We start from the raw sequence: 14751 nt of genomic DNA, 5'->3' as shown, positions 1-14751 counted from the left end.
TAAGGTCCGGGGACTGGCCCTCACTCCGCCTGGCCACACAGCCCTGCTGGGGTTCCTGGGGTGCCTGGTCACTGCATCCAGGAGAGCGGAGAAGCAGGGAATGCATCTGGGGCCAGTGAGAGGGCTGGTCAGCCCCGCCCACCCCAAAGTTCCTCCCCGGGAACACTTGATGTTCCTGACCTTGCAGTTAGCTCTCCTGAGAACGCAAGGAAGTGTACACGCCACTAAAACCAAACCCTCCCCCCGCCCCCAAATAAAACCCACAGATACACCCAAATGATTAAATCGAGAGCAAAAAAAAAAAAAAAAAAAAAAAGCAAACATAAAAAGCAATCTGTAAAAAGGGACCACTCCCTGGCTCTTTGGGAATCTGGGCTCCAGGCTTGGCAGAGCAGCTTCTCCTGAGAGCCTGGGCTCGGCTGTCCCCATGGATCATGTCAGGGGGCACTTGAGCTAATGTGTGCAAACAGGCAGCACTATTAGCAAATCCATTCATTAAGCGCTTGTCTTGAGTTCCGTTGTGCAGCAGCCTTGTTTATTAACTTAAGTCGGAACCCGTTATTGAGTCAAAGGCAGCGGGTGGTGGCTCAGAAGGTGTCTAGCCTTAGAGCCGAGCAGTCCTGAGTTCCAGTTCTGGCTCCACCTCCAACCGCTGTGCGACCCCGGGAAAGTCACTTCACCTCTCTGAGCCTCCGCCGCCCTGTGACAGGCGGCAGCTCCCTCAAGGACTCCCCGTGGTCCCTACCTTCTGGCATTTCCCCCACTGAGTGCAATCCCCTCCCCCTGAGTGTGGGCTGGACTAATGGAGTCGCTTCTAATGACGAGGATATGATGGCCTAGCCCTTCTGAGGTCAGGGTACAAAGCTACAAAGAGACTAGCTGTCATCTTGGGAACCCTCTCTCCATCACTGGCTTGTTCACTGGGACAGGTAACAGATGCCCTATTATTAGCTGCCCTGGTGAGGAGCCCACATGGAAAGGAACCAATGTCTCTAACCAACACCCCCGTGAGGCCCTGAGGCCTTCCAATACCCACACGAGCAAATGTGGAAGCAGACCCCGCCCAATTCGAGCCTTGAGATGACTGATGCTCTGGCTAACACCTGGACTGCAGCCTTGTGAGACACCTGGAGTTGGCGGTCCCCAGCTAAGCCTCACCTGGATTCCTAATCCACAGAACCTGTAAGATAATACAAATTTGTTGTTTCAAGCCACTGGGTGTTGGGGTGATTTGTTACGCAGCCATAGACAACTAACTAATACATACTCCATCCGTGAGATGAGCAAAACATTACTTTCTCCCAGTGTGGCCGGCCGGGGGCGTTGAGATAATGCAGGCAAAAGTGCCTACTGCCGGTCGGGGTGAAAAATGGCACAGCAACTTGGCGGTTACCAAGTAGAGTTGAAAAGATGCACACTCTATGGTATGTGCCCCGCAGGAACATTCACAGGAGACAAGGACACAAGTGTACAAAATGTTCGTACTAGTGAAGACCTGGAAACACCCTACATGCCCATCACTAGGAGAAAACATGACCAGAACAGTGTGTAATCGCACAGGGGATGCCACGTAGCCTTGAAAATGGACGGGCTCCACGCACCAACGTGGGTGACCTCACAAACACCAGGTGGAGGAAAGAAACCCAAGGATACGTACAAGATGGTATCACCTACATAAGGTTTAAAAGCAAGCCCCAGATCTTATAAACCGTGTATGGATACCTACATATATAAGCAAAGTCTAAAAATATGCAAAAAAATGGTCAACGTCAACAAGGTGGAAGTGGTAGAGGCAGGCCCATCCTGAACTCCACACTGAGGTGCTCCCGATGGTTCTAAGTGACACAGGTTATCCTCTTGGCAGTCCCATGGGTCTATCCTATTATTATCTCTTCTTATAGAGGAGGACTCTGAGGCACAGGGTCTCAGACGAGGCGTTCCTAGCTTTTGAGTCCAGCCAAGAGGCCAGAGCTTGGCTCCTCACTCTGCCGCCCATTTGGAGGAGGCCACGTCACCTCCCTGGCCTCAGTCTACTCTTCTGGAGCATGGGAGAGACTGGTCCACTTCCCCTTTCGCAGGTGTGGACTGAGACAGCGGGAGTCTTGATTAATCTATCTAGGATGTTTGCAGGGCTCCCATGAGCGGAGCCTGGGGCCACGGAAAGAGATGTGGACAAGAGAAGGTGTGAATAGAGGACCCATCCACCCATCCACCCATCCACCCATCCATTCGCTCCTTCCCTCAACATTCGATACGGCTTTCTCCGAGCCCCAAAGTGCCCACGGTCTAGTGTGCAAGACTTGATGCAGGTGGAGACGGGAGACGCACACACAGGGGAGTCAGAATGGGTCACCGGGAGGTGGTGGTGGCTGAGCTGCAATCTGGAGGCTAAGCACGAGTCGACCAGCCATAGGGAGGGTGGGGGACAGTGTCCCGAGCGGAGAGAAGGGCAGGTGCAGAGGCCTGACGCCGGGATAATGGGGACAGACAGCTGGCCCTCGGGAAGGCCCAGGTGGTTCCAGCTGCCCCGAGAGGGGGTGTGCAGCTGAGGCGGCCACAGTCTCGCAGGTACAGGTCTGCCTGCCGCATCCTCCAGCCAGCTGGGCCCCCGTGTCAGCTCAGCCCTGTTGGGCAGGCCGGGCCCTGCTCCAGAGGGACTAGGAGCAGGAGCGTTCGAACCATCACGGTGCATGTAATTATGTGCAAAATGAAGGCCAGCTCCTTAATAATTGATGGTGGGAGAGAGTCAACATCGGCAGAGGCACCCGGCTGCATCGCCTGGTCCTGTCTGGCTGGGACCCAGGGCGGCCGCCTGGCCACTAATATGCCCATAAATTATTGAAGTTAGAAAAAAGAAGGCAGGTGTCATGTCGCACCCATCAACAGCTTGTTAGCTAAGACTAACAAAGGGGCACTGGGCGCCCGGCATCGCACAGCGTCCCCAACACCCCGGGAGCGCAGAGGGAGATGGATGCGAGCAGGTGTGGGGGGAGCCTAAGGGACTGGCCGGCCCTGCTGCCCGGCCCCTCCCTCATCCAGACCCCCCGAGGAGGCCCACAGACCAGGAGCCAGAGGCGGACTGTGGGCTCCCTCGCTGCGGACAAACCTCCAGGGGCGGTGCTACAGGGGCCTGCCCAGCTCCCGAGGTCGGGGCACGCCCACAGGGTGTCATCCCAGGGAAGCCACCTGCTGGCCTGTGACCTGGAGCAGCTCACCTGCGCCCTCCGAGCCGCTTTCCATCCATGCCACCTGGGGACAGTTGTGCCTACCCTGGCGATTAGGAGGAGGTCCTAGGAGAATCTGTGTGTGATATTCCTGGTACACGGGGTGCTCCCTCGTCTTCCCAATCTCGCAGGAGCTCCTAATTAGATCAGGTCTAATGAGGCTTCCCTCTGCTAGGCTCTCTTTCCACTCCATTAAGGCCTGCGTGCAGGACATTAGTAGGAAGGGGGAAGAAGGCTGAGGAGGGGAAGGCATCCAGCTGCCAGGGCTCGGCCCACCCCAGGCTCCACCACACACGGGGCATCCCCACGCTCCAGGGAACAGAGGAGGAAGACGGAGGCGGGGCTGCCAACAGGGAGAGGCCTCACGGGGCATGGGCAGGAGGGGGAGGGATGGATGGCAATGCTGGCATTTTGGAACCTCGGTGACGAAGAGCATGGCACCCCACCGTCTCTCGGGCCGAGCGTCCCCAGTCTCTGGGATACTTCCTTCAGGGACCAGGGAGCCCAAGCTGGGCGTGTGGGTGCCCACGGTGCACCCAGCTCTGCCGAGGGCCACACAGGACAAGGGGAGGCAGGCCTGGGAAGGCAGCCCTCTCCCGGACCTGGCCCGAAGGAGGCAGCCAGTTCACCCAGAACCTGCTGGAGGTCACGCAGGGAGCAGGCGAGGCACGTCAGCTGGGCTTTGGGCAGCAAACGGGCTCCTCTCTCTAGTCCTAAACTATCCCCAGTGGTATATTAGTTCTACGAGGGTTTCCGTCTACCAGAGGAGTTCTCACCAGTGACGCTTGGGGCTGGGCCTCCCCTCTGGGGGTCCTCTCTGTACCTCCTGCCTTTACAGCCTTGGTCTGTCCCATGGCACCCGTTTCGCACGTGGACAGAGAAGCATCACAGCTGCCAGAGGCCACACAGCAAGTCAGTGCTGAGCCTGCAGCCTCGGCCTCCTGCCTCTCCCCACGTGAGTTGGACTCAGTCCCAGGAGGAGGTGGGGAGATTCTCACGCTCATGCCCATGCTCAGCGTCATGTTGTGACAACCGGGACAAGCGCTCTGACAGCCGCTGTGGTGTGGCATTCCCAGGAGCTCTCTTCCTGACCAGGAATTCCTGGTCCTTGGCACCTGCTTGCCCATCAACTGCCCGGTGGGGTCGGGGCAGCTGGGGCGGGTGCCTGTGGTAGCAGCCAGATGGCCTGGGCAGAGGGGGATGGGGGCTCTTAGAGGCGGCTCTTGGGACCAGGTGCTCAGTCTGAGCCCTCCGGAGTCCTCCCTCCTCTGAGAGGGAAGGTCTTTCACCCAGGATTGCATAGGTCATGTGAGGGGAGCTGGAACGTGTCTGTCCAGTTTCAAAGTCTGCTCCAAAGCGATTGCACCTGCCTGCCCATCACCCGGGGATGGGGGTGGGGTGGGGGAAGCATGCAGAAGGTGCAGGGATAAGACTACCAGCTGCTACAAGGACCCGAGCAGGTGTACTTTCGGGGCTGCGCTGGTCGGGTCAGGCCACAGCCCCTTGTGACCTCAGAATTCAGCACCAACCCCTCTCTGACCCCTTTCTGTCTCTCCCTCCGTCTGTCTGGCTTACTCTCCTTCACTCAGAGGGTCAGGGGAGAGCAGGCAAGCCAGAGCCCTGGGCAGGTAACAGGTGGCCCTGACCAGGCCCCCGGGACGGTGCTGGAAGCTGACGAGAAATGGGGAGCAGGACGCCTGCCTGCCCTGGACCAGGTGGGAGAGCAGGGCTTCCCGGGGGCTCGGGGGAGCGATCCAAGATCCTGGGGGTAGGACTACCTCAGAGGCGGGAAGGGCCCTCTCTCCCCCCTCATCTGGGTCAGATCGTGGCTCAACGGCTGGAACCGTCGGCAGTGGTGACTTACAGCAAGGGGTGAGCGGCTCCCAGGGGGCGTGTGGACGGCGGGGGGGACGCAGGGAGGAAAACCCCGAGGCCTCAGGTCCCTGGGGCTCCTGCGGGGCCTCTCCTGGCCACGTGGGCCTGCACTGCCTCTCCCGCCATCCTTGGGTGCGCCACCCGGCCAGTCCTAGTGCAGGGGGCAGCGGGGCAGTACTGACGCTGCTCCCCCACGCGCCATGCTCTAGGGCTTGTAGGGTTTGAGCCCCGTGAGCAGCCACGGCACTGGCCCAGAGGCAACGAGCCATGGGGGAGCCTCAGGCAGGGACTCGGGAGACAGGGGCGTCCTTCCTGAGAGTCTGCTGCCGCCCCCAGGCAGGATACCCAGGTTTCTGCCCTCCTACTTCATCCCCCTCTAGTATCTGAGGACAGGGAAAGGAGTGAGTGTGGTACATGAGAGAAGCTTCTAGAATGGAAAACCCAGGGCCTCCTTCAGGGCTTCCCAGCTGTGCTGGAGCAGCAACTGGGCTCTGCATTTGGGCAGTGCCCTCCCTCTCTGTCCCTCCTCTGCCCAGGCTGTTTAGCAGCCCAGGATGTCGGGTTGGTGAGGGGCACCCTGGTTCCTGGGGTCCCCGGGGCAGCCTGAGCAACAGTCTGCTCCTTCTGGGCCCACCTGCTTGTGGCATTTCTGTTTCCTAGGAAATGGGGTTGACATTAGAAGTGTGAATGACGCCAGGAGGGCAAGAGAGAAGCCAGCACATGCGCCCTGAGCTGACAGGGAATGGGCTCCAGAACAGGGCTGAGCTAGCAGCAGGCTGAGCCCTGGGCAACTCCTCACTGGCCATTCCTGCAGCCGATGGGCACAGCACCGGCTGCCCCAATCCCTCCAGCAACACGGGCGGAAGGAGCCACTGTGCCCATCTCACAGATGTGAAAACTGAGGCTCAGGAAGGTGAGGTGACTCACCCCACTGAAGCCACAACCAGCAGGCAGGCCTGACCCTGGTGACAGTCACAGAGGTCTGGGGGCAGGAGGAGGACCCTCGTGTGGAGTCCTCTCCGTGGGGGAAGTGACGTGCGGCTCAGGCTGGCAGGCCGAGGTGGGGAGATCTGGAAGGCAGACAATGGGAGAGCCCCCACACTCCCAAACCAAAACACAGACATCCAGGCAGTGTGTTCACACCACCTGCTGGGGCGTGAAAACCAGCCATAAATACCTGCACTGTCGTGGTGGCTCACCAGACAAGTGGGGACAGAGGCCCGGTGTGCCCTCAGGAAATTTCCCAGTGACTCACACACTTGTAGCCGTCCCTCTGCACACCCAGACGCTGCTCTCCCACTCATACACCCCCAGAACCCACTTGCCAGGGGGCCTCTAGCCGCCCCCCACCCCGCAAAAGAGCGCGGGGCGGAGAAGACCCCCACCCACTCCCCAAATCAGGGGCCGGAGGGGTCTGGAAGGAAGCAGCCCTGGCCAGGCAGCTCACAGCCCAGGAAGCCAGGCCAGCGGGGGCCCCGGGCACACGGCGCGGTGGGCAGGACGGCGTGGAGTGAGGGCCGACCCTGTGCCTGGCTCCCCCTCGCCGGCCCGTCGTGCCCCCACCGCCGCCCAGCTCTCCCTCCACTCTTGAGCGTGGCAGGAGCGCCTTCCCATTCAGTCAACATGCTGGCGGGTGGGGGAGGCACGCACCTGCGCGGACCGCGGCTGAGGATGAACCCCGATGGCGCCTCAGGTGCAGAGAGCATCATGAACGCGCGCAGCAGCCTGCCGCCCGGCCCCCCCGCCCGCCCCCAGGCTGCCTGGCCCCGCCCACGGCACGGCTGCCGCCCAGGTGAGCCCGCAGCCCCGTGGCTGCATCACTTCGTGCCCGCACATGACTCACGGGTCCCACGAGACAGCTGGCTCCGGGCCCTACTTGAGAAAGGCTGGTGGCCTTTCCTTAAGCCAGAGGTTAGCTCTGGAGGCTGAAGAATAAAGAGAAGCAAAGTTCAGCACGTTGCTGGGGACTCTCCCCTTGTGGTGGACGTGAGGCAGCCTTACTCGGGTGTGGACGGAGAGGCCGCCCAGGAAACGAGGTCCCCGAAGCCGCTCTCGTTCCCCCGCTGCCCAGGGGACCAGGGAACGAGCGAGTGCGCGAGCAGCCCTCCGTCTGCCCCTCTCCGTCGGGGGACAGCGCTGTGTGGCTGCCTGCGTCGTGCACGAGCCCGGTGGCGGTGTCACAGGGCGGACCCCCAACGGCAGAGGCACCGCCGGCTCCTCGTGTGCTCTCGCTGCACGTCAGGGAAGAGCGTGTGGCCTGGAAGGGACGTACGGCCCCACCGCACACCAGCTGCAGGAGGGCCCCGCCCACCCCGGGCACACACGCTGGCACACCGTGGTTCTGTCCCCATACGGGAGTCTGTCCCCAGTGCCCCGCGGTCATGGCAACCGAGAGCGCGGAGCGGAGGGGGTGTGGACGGGCGAGGAGGGGACCGGCTGTGGCTCACAATTCTTCCAGAGGGCTACCAGGGGCCGTCCAGCCCTCTCTCCTGGGAGCGGATGGAGCAGGGTATAAACCCACATCCGGGGCAGGACCTGGAGGCCCGGACGTCTCCCATCTCCTTCCACACAGCCTGGAGGATTTGCTCCACGGGGCCCCTGAGCCGGCTCTGTCCCGAGTCACCCCAAGGAGGGTGGGAAGTGGGCCAGCCTCCAGTGCCTGGCCTGGAATTAGCCGACCAGCCAGGGAGGGTGTGTTCCCCTAAACGGGGCCGGGCTCTCCCCACGCGTCTCCCCTGCACCAGGCACCAGGGTCCTCCCGTGTTCTCCACAGTAACTTCTCCCACAGTCTCAAGAGCAAAGGGGAAAGCTCTGCTAGTGCCGGTGTCTCCCAGGGAGGGAACCGGGCCACAGAGAGGCACAGGGACTCCCCCAAGGGCTCAGGGAAGTGGGTGGTAAAGCTGGACTGGCACGACGGGTACATTCTAGCCGAAGAGCGCAGGGGCGCGGGGAGGGCCCCGGCTGGCTGGTGTGTGGTGGGGGACTTAGAACTTCCGCGGTCCGGCCGCCTACTTCACAGGTGCTGATGCTGAAGCTGGGGGCAGTTTCCTCGGTGGCTTCCCTGCTGGGAGTCTAGGGACCTGGAGGTCCTCAGACCAGGCTCTTGCTCTGGACCTTTGGCCGTCCTGGCCCCGACCGCAGAGCACAGGCCCGTGGAGAGGGAGGCCCAGTCTACGAGAGGGTCTGACACGGGCGGGTGGTCCTCAGAGCAGGAGGGGAAGAGCGGTGAACTGGGGCGTGGGAGCCCCAGGGTCTGCCTCGAGTGTCCTGCAGGAGCGGTCAAATCCTGGCATGCAGAGAAGGGAACATCTAATGGGAAGGAACAGAGGTACGAGGTGCAGAGGCTGCACAGAGCGGGGTCTGCACCAGGCCCGCGGAGCGGCCACAGCTGCCCAGCAGGGGCTCAGAGTCGGGGTATGCGAGCGGCCCGCTGGGGGCCTGGAAATGCCTCTCCAGGGCCTCCCGCCCCACGCCGTGGCCCGTCTTACGCCTCGCCGGGATGCCCCCGATGCTCCCCGAGGTGAGGCAGGCCGACTCACAAGCGCACCCAAGGTAAGCTCTCACGGCTGCCCCCCAGCACAGCCCAGCTCCGGCCGGCACGGGGTCCCGGTGGCTCGGGGCGGCCCTGCCAAAGCCTGGGGGTCGTCTGGGCTCCCGCGCCGCCTCGTCCCTCCCTGCGCCCCGCCCTTCTTTCCTTGTATCTTCCTATTATTGTTCCTTTATTTTATTTTCAGCCCTCAGCACTTTTCCTGAAAGGGAACAGCTGGGCTGCTGGAGTCACAGAGGAAATATTTTTTTGACTACTTTGCAGATTCCCCTTCTCTATGAAAACTGACACCACCCTTGCTAACTGACGGACGGACAGTGAGCGATCCCCTTCCCTGCGTCCTTCCTCCCTCCCCCTCTCTGTTCTAGGGCATCTAGGAAGGACGGGGCCAATGGCAGCAGACACGGAGAGTGGGTGTCGGGAGCCAGGACGCCTTTGGCATCAGGTGGCAGCTGGGGCCCCCAGCAGCATCACCAACCCCATTTTACAGATGAGGAGACTGAGCCCCGAGATGGCCCAGGCACAACCGCCCTTATTGTGTTGACGTCAGCCACAGAGCTAGCATTCAAGGAGCGCTCGCTCTGTGCCAGGCACTGTGCTGGACACTTCACGCGCAACGGACCCTCTGAGGCCGATACGTCGCCGGCCTTGTTTTCTGGAAGGGAAATTGGGGCTCAGAGAAGGGAGGTCAGGAGCGTCTGGCCACACGCCCGGGCCAGCAGAGCTAGCCATGCAGCTAGGGGGTGGCCGTTCTGCAACCACCGCACCCCACCCTCTGCAGCCGGCTGGTAGTGGGAGAAACGAGCCTCGAACCCGCGTTGGTCCACACTCCCATCCCAAGGCTGAGCGCCACTCCCAGGTCGATCCCTGTCGCAGGGGGAACGTTAAGTAGCAGTTGTACACACAGGATGGCCTGGTCCTGACCCCGACCTCGATCCCTGAGACGAGGGGTCCAGAGCTCCCGGCCCTTGGGGCCTGGCTACCAAGTGACAATCACAGGGAGGCCAAGTTGACGTCTACACGGCATGTCAGCACGGGCACAGCACAGGCATGTGTCAGAAGCCCCGAGGCGCTCGGCGACTGCCACGGAGGACGGAAGCCAGGGGGGAGTGAGGCTTCAGGATAATCTCAAAAGTGAAAAAAATTATTACGCGTCTAAAGGAGTCGGGAGGCTTAAAAGGCTCCCGGGTGGGACACAGACTAGGACGGGCTTCGCTGTTATTTTGCGACGGTGTCCACACAGGGAGAGACCCCGGGTCAGCAAGGCAAGCCTGGGCCCTGGTGGGACGGGGACGGCTGGCAGGCGGGCAAGGATGGGCCGGGGACATCTCAGGACGGGGACTCCCCGGGATCTGGCCTCACCGGGGCCTCGAAGGCCGGGGCCGGACGGGCACGTGAGGGGACAGATGCCCACGGGAGAGGAGTATGGGTCGGCCGCGGCTGGGAGCTGGCGGAGGCACCCTGGCCGGAGAATGCTGGGGCTCGCCCCTCTTGCACTGTAGGACCCTGGTCCCTGCCGCTCAGACACACCTGAGGAAACGAATGGACGACAGAGACTGAATGGGGGCGTTTAGAAGGCTCCCCGGAGCTCTAAGGAGGCGCCCCCTCCCATCGTTTGCAGGCTGGCATCCAAGGAGCTGAGCCGCGAAGGAGGCCAAACCCACGGGAGCACCTGCCTGGCTCACGCCGTGGAGCCCGTGACTCTCGGTCTCGGCGTCGTGGGCCCGAGTCCCACGTTAGGGGTAGAGATTACTTAAAAGATACACTAAAGGGGGACCCCTGGGTGGCTCGGCGGTTCAGCGCCTGCCTTCGGCCCGGGGCGCGATCCTGGAGTCCTGGGATGGAGTCCCACGCCGGGCTCCCTGCATGGAGCCTGCTTCTCCCTCCTCCTGTGTCTCTCTCTGTCTCTATGTCTATCATGAATAAGTAAATTTAAGAAATCTTTAAAAAAAAAAAAGATACACTTAAAAAAATTTAAAAAAAAGAGAGAGAGAGAGAAACCAGACTGACCTAAAAATGCAGATGGGCTGGTGGCCAAAAGCCACAGCAACCCCCACACCGCGGGGGCCAAGGCGCGCCCGGAGCTCCCACAGGTGCATCTGCAAAATGAGCTAACGGTGCCTTCCTGAGGCCAAATGATCAAAACCCAAAGCTGTACCGAGGAGTCCGCGGTGACAGTCAATTTCCACCCAGAAGGTCCCACGTTGCACCCAGGGCTCTAGATCTCGGCCGTGCTCCGACTTAGTAAGTGGCGGTTCTGAAGCAGGCGCTGGCCTCTCAGCCACAGGTGACACTTTCTAGACAACTGCAGGTGAAGAGCGAGCACCGCACCCTCCAGGGGCCCTGATGGACGAGCAACGCCAGCGGGAGGGTCCACGGACTGCGGGGCAGGGTCGTGGCCGACCCCGCGCCCTGTGGCTGCCACTCTGCCTTCCTAGGGGGAGACGCCCTGCAGCGTGGGGGCTTGGGGTCTCCGCGGCTCCGGGTTTGCTCAGGCCCTCGGGGAGCCTGGGTGAAGGCCGAGCAAGGGTGGCCCTGGGACACGTCTGGAACCCGAGGAGGCAAGGAAATCCACCGAGCGGGAAACCGAGACCCAGCTTCTCAGGCCAGCACCCTACCTGCCAAGGAGACGTCCCCTTGATGAAGCCCACGTGGCTCCTAAAAAGCAGGCACGGATACGCCGCGGGGTCACGTGGTGTGAACCTACGGCACGGACCCAGCAGCTCTGGGCACATCTGGCCGTGAATCAGGGAACCCGCGGGGCAGAGCAGCCCTCACGGGGTCACGGGGAGGATCGAATAAAACCACGGAACCAAAGTGCTTCACGGATGGTAAAGTGCGAGGAAGGGTGCCTACTGCTCCTGCTGTCACCGATTCGCCGGGGAGAAGGTCCCCGGGGCACACGGGGGGCTCGGAAGCCTCTCCGGACCTTTCTCCACATTATGAAATCCAGGTGACAGCGCTTCTGTCCTGAACAATCTCAACATCTCTTGCCTGCGGCTGCAGCTGGAGAAAGGTGTGTGCGCGTGTGCGTGTTGTGCCACTAGAACACGGAAGTCACCTGTCCCCGTGTCACTGTATCCTCCGGGTCACGTGGGTCACTCACTCCCACCCCAGACACACCCGCCTCCGAGCCATCGCTCCTGCCGTCCTCCAGCTGCAGCCTGCTCCAACCTCTGACCCAGCGACGTGGTTCCTCCCTCACCAGGGAGTCCTCCTGGATTTCTCCAGCTCCGTGGTGGTCAATGGGGGGGCCAGAGGGGAGAGGCAGGAGACTGAGCTCAAGCTCCGGCCTGTCTGGTTGGTGCCATGGCTGCTAACCAGTGAGCCTCCTCGGGGGGAGTGTTCCTCGGTCACACGGCCCCGTCTTGGCCTGATACCCGTCGCTCCTCTGACCATGAGCTATGGCAGGGGAGCGTGGCGGGGTCTCACAGGCCCACCGAGCGCAGAGTGAGGGGTGGGGGGTGCACAAGGCCCTCTCCCCTCACTTTGGGAAAGGGAAACACTGGTTGGTAAAGAAGCTCTCAGAGCCCTGACGTTAGGATGGAGACGCGGACCTAGGCCTGTGTTTCAGCTGCGGAGACTGAAATCCGAAGAGGGAGAGGGACTTGGCCACGGACACACAGCCTTGTGTGGCTGTGGACTCAAGTGACCCGAGCTCCAAGTCCGTCCCACTGTCCCTTACCCTCTCCACCTCCCCAGGCCTTGCTAAGCACCTTGGGCTCATCTTGAACTCTGGCTTCCAGCCGGGGAGGATGCATCTTCCTGAGGACTGAGCGGAGGTGCCGAGTGGCAGGCGGGGTCCCAGCCCGGGGGTCCGCCCAGACCACCCCGGGCCCTCCTGGTGTAGAACAGAACATTCACTGAACAGAATTGAGTTTACAATTTACTGTTCGATTGCAGGAGGTGTAATTGGATCTGGGTCTTATGAAGCCCTTAATAAAGTCAAGGTATTACTGGCATCTGCTGCTTTTTTTTTTTTCATTTGTTAAAAGCAATGCTGGGAGGGGGGCAGGGTGAGGGAGTCCTGCCCATCGTGCCTCCGCTGCCATATGCCATGTCCCCCTGGGAAACACACCCCCCCCCCCGTCCCAGAAGCAAAGGTCTCCCACCGCAAGGCAGGCACGGTCCAGCGACCCTGGTGACCCATTCAGGGAGCCCCCCAGGAAAGAAAACAGGGTGTACATTCCTAGGACCTGTGAGCGAAGGGGAGGAGAGCTGAGCCTTTATTTGGCACCTTCTGTGTGCCACAGCCCCCATTCCTCCCTGGGGGGCAGGTGCCTGCAGTCATCAAGGAGGAATGTTCCCTAAGGGCCCCTCTTCCTGCTGCCATATTTCTGGGGTACAGGCCGGTGCTGGGGGGGCAGCTCCTTCAGCCTGGGGTCTGAAGGGACAACGAGAACAGCCCGACCCTGCCCCGATTGTAATCAGAGCAAGAAAATGCCCCAGAGTTGTGTGGACCCTCTGAGATGTTTGAGGTCATTATTGCAGCAAAAGCCACCGAGTCTGGCGGACGGAGGCCGCTCGGCTCCCGTTTGCTGGGTGAGCAAAGGGAGGCGCAGAGGTCAGCTCACTTGCCGGGGAACCACGGGGAATCGGCAGCCAAGTTCAGAATCGGCCTCAAGATCCCCGGTGCCGGGACTGTGCTCCTCCGAAGCCGGGGTCCCGAGGCGCCCCAGGCTGGCTCTACGGTCCCACTCCGGCCGGCAGGGAGCACCCGTGCCTCCTGGTTTCTCTGTCTTTGCTGAGTGCAGCATCCTCGCAGCCAGCCTCGCCCTGTGGCCCATCGGGGAGGCCAGGCTGGGGCCTTGGTGTGGGAGGGCTGGAGGAGAGAGGCCCAGAAGGATCGTGGGCAGCGCTCCAGGGCCGACCGGGGCTCTAATCCCGGTGCTGCTACCCTAGCTGGGGACGGGGTATGGGGGCAACTACTCTCCTCCTCTGATCCTTGGTCTTCTCAGGTGTCAAGTGGGAATAATGCAACTGCCCCATCACTGCCTCCTTCCTGCCGTCCCTCTCCTCCTCCCCGTCAGGGCAGCTCCTCTCCAATGTCGCCTCCCCAGAACGCGGCTGTGCTAGGGGACTGTGCTCCCACCGCCACACCTTTGCTCAGGGCGGGCACCCCCCCTCCAGGCCCAGGGCCACATCCGCTTGTCCCTGGGCCCCCACCCAATGCCAGGGCCCACGTCCTGAGTGACACCACCAGGGGCAGATGCCACTTAACAAGGTCCACCCCCCCCAGGTGGTAAGCACTGCAGGAAGCCCGCAGCAGGTGCCATCACCCCATTTCACAGAATGGGGAGAAGGAGGCTAGAGGAGGCTCATCTGCCAGAGGTGCCACAGGTATGAAGAGACAGCGCCAGATTCACACCCGGATCTGTCTGCCCCCAAAGCCTGTATTCTTAGCATATCCACCTCCCCCATCCCTTACCAGATGGATGGTGGAAACAGCCCTCTCCTCTCAGCTCCCCAGCCCTGCACGATTCCCCGTTCTCCAGGCAGCCTTCCACGTCTGTCCACCCCGCCACGTGGAACCCCACCGCCCAGCTACCGAAGCCGTGGAGGCTGTGATGCGCTCGGGTCAGAACAGACGCCTGCCCCTGACCTCCTTGCCCCAGGGCCACTGCACACAGGCTGGGCACTCAGGGACAGGAGGGAGGATGAGAACCCAGGAAGGGGCCAAAGCCTTGGCTTCCAACTCAGGCAGGGCGCGGGGTTTGTGTGTTGAAAGGAAAAGGTTTACAAGGCCTGGGTAAGGGGTCGGAGGGGACACCAAGCCCCACTCTGGCCCTGGGCTCCGCTCCTGCGAACAAAGGCCCCTGATCAACCCCACAGAGCTCCGGAAAGGACACAGCCCCCGTGGCTCCCTGTGCCTCACTCCATGTCTCTCCCTCCTTATCTTTTCCACCCCCTTTCCCTGCCCTTTTTCCCTTCCTAAAAAACACAGAGAAATGGGATTCAGAAGCCTACACCGCCTGCGAAGTATGGTTCAGCTTCCCCAAAAGAGGAAATGCCAGCGTGCGGGTTCTCATGGCAACCCCAGCTCCTCCCCCTGCACCCACCCAGCGCCCATATGGTGAGCTTCAAATGGCACTGACTCAGCTGGGC

The 14751-nt window shown here is 61.5% G+C and overlaps 1 protein-coding gene across 3 annotated transcripts in view; it reads right to left on the bottom strand.

Annotated features, from left to right (window-relative positions):
• Positions 1 to 14751, bottom strand: part of LINGO1 (leucine rich repeat and Ig domain containing 1) — a 69342-nt gene that overhangs the window by 22346 nt on the left and 32245 nt on the right. The window lies entirely within an intron of this gene.

This window comes from Canis lupus, chromosome 32 (assembly GCF_048164855.1).
Source record: "Canis lupus baileyi chromosome 32, mCanLup2.hap1, whole genome shotgun sequence".
Classification (NCBI taxonomy): Eukaryota; Metazoa; Chordata; class Mammalia; order Carnivora; family Canidae; genus Canis; species Canis lupus.
This window is presented reverse-complemented; position numbering and strand designations above follow the sequence as displayed.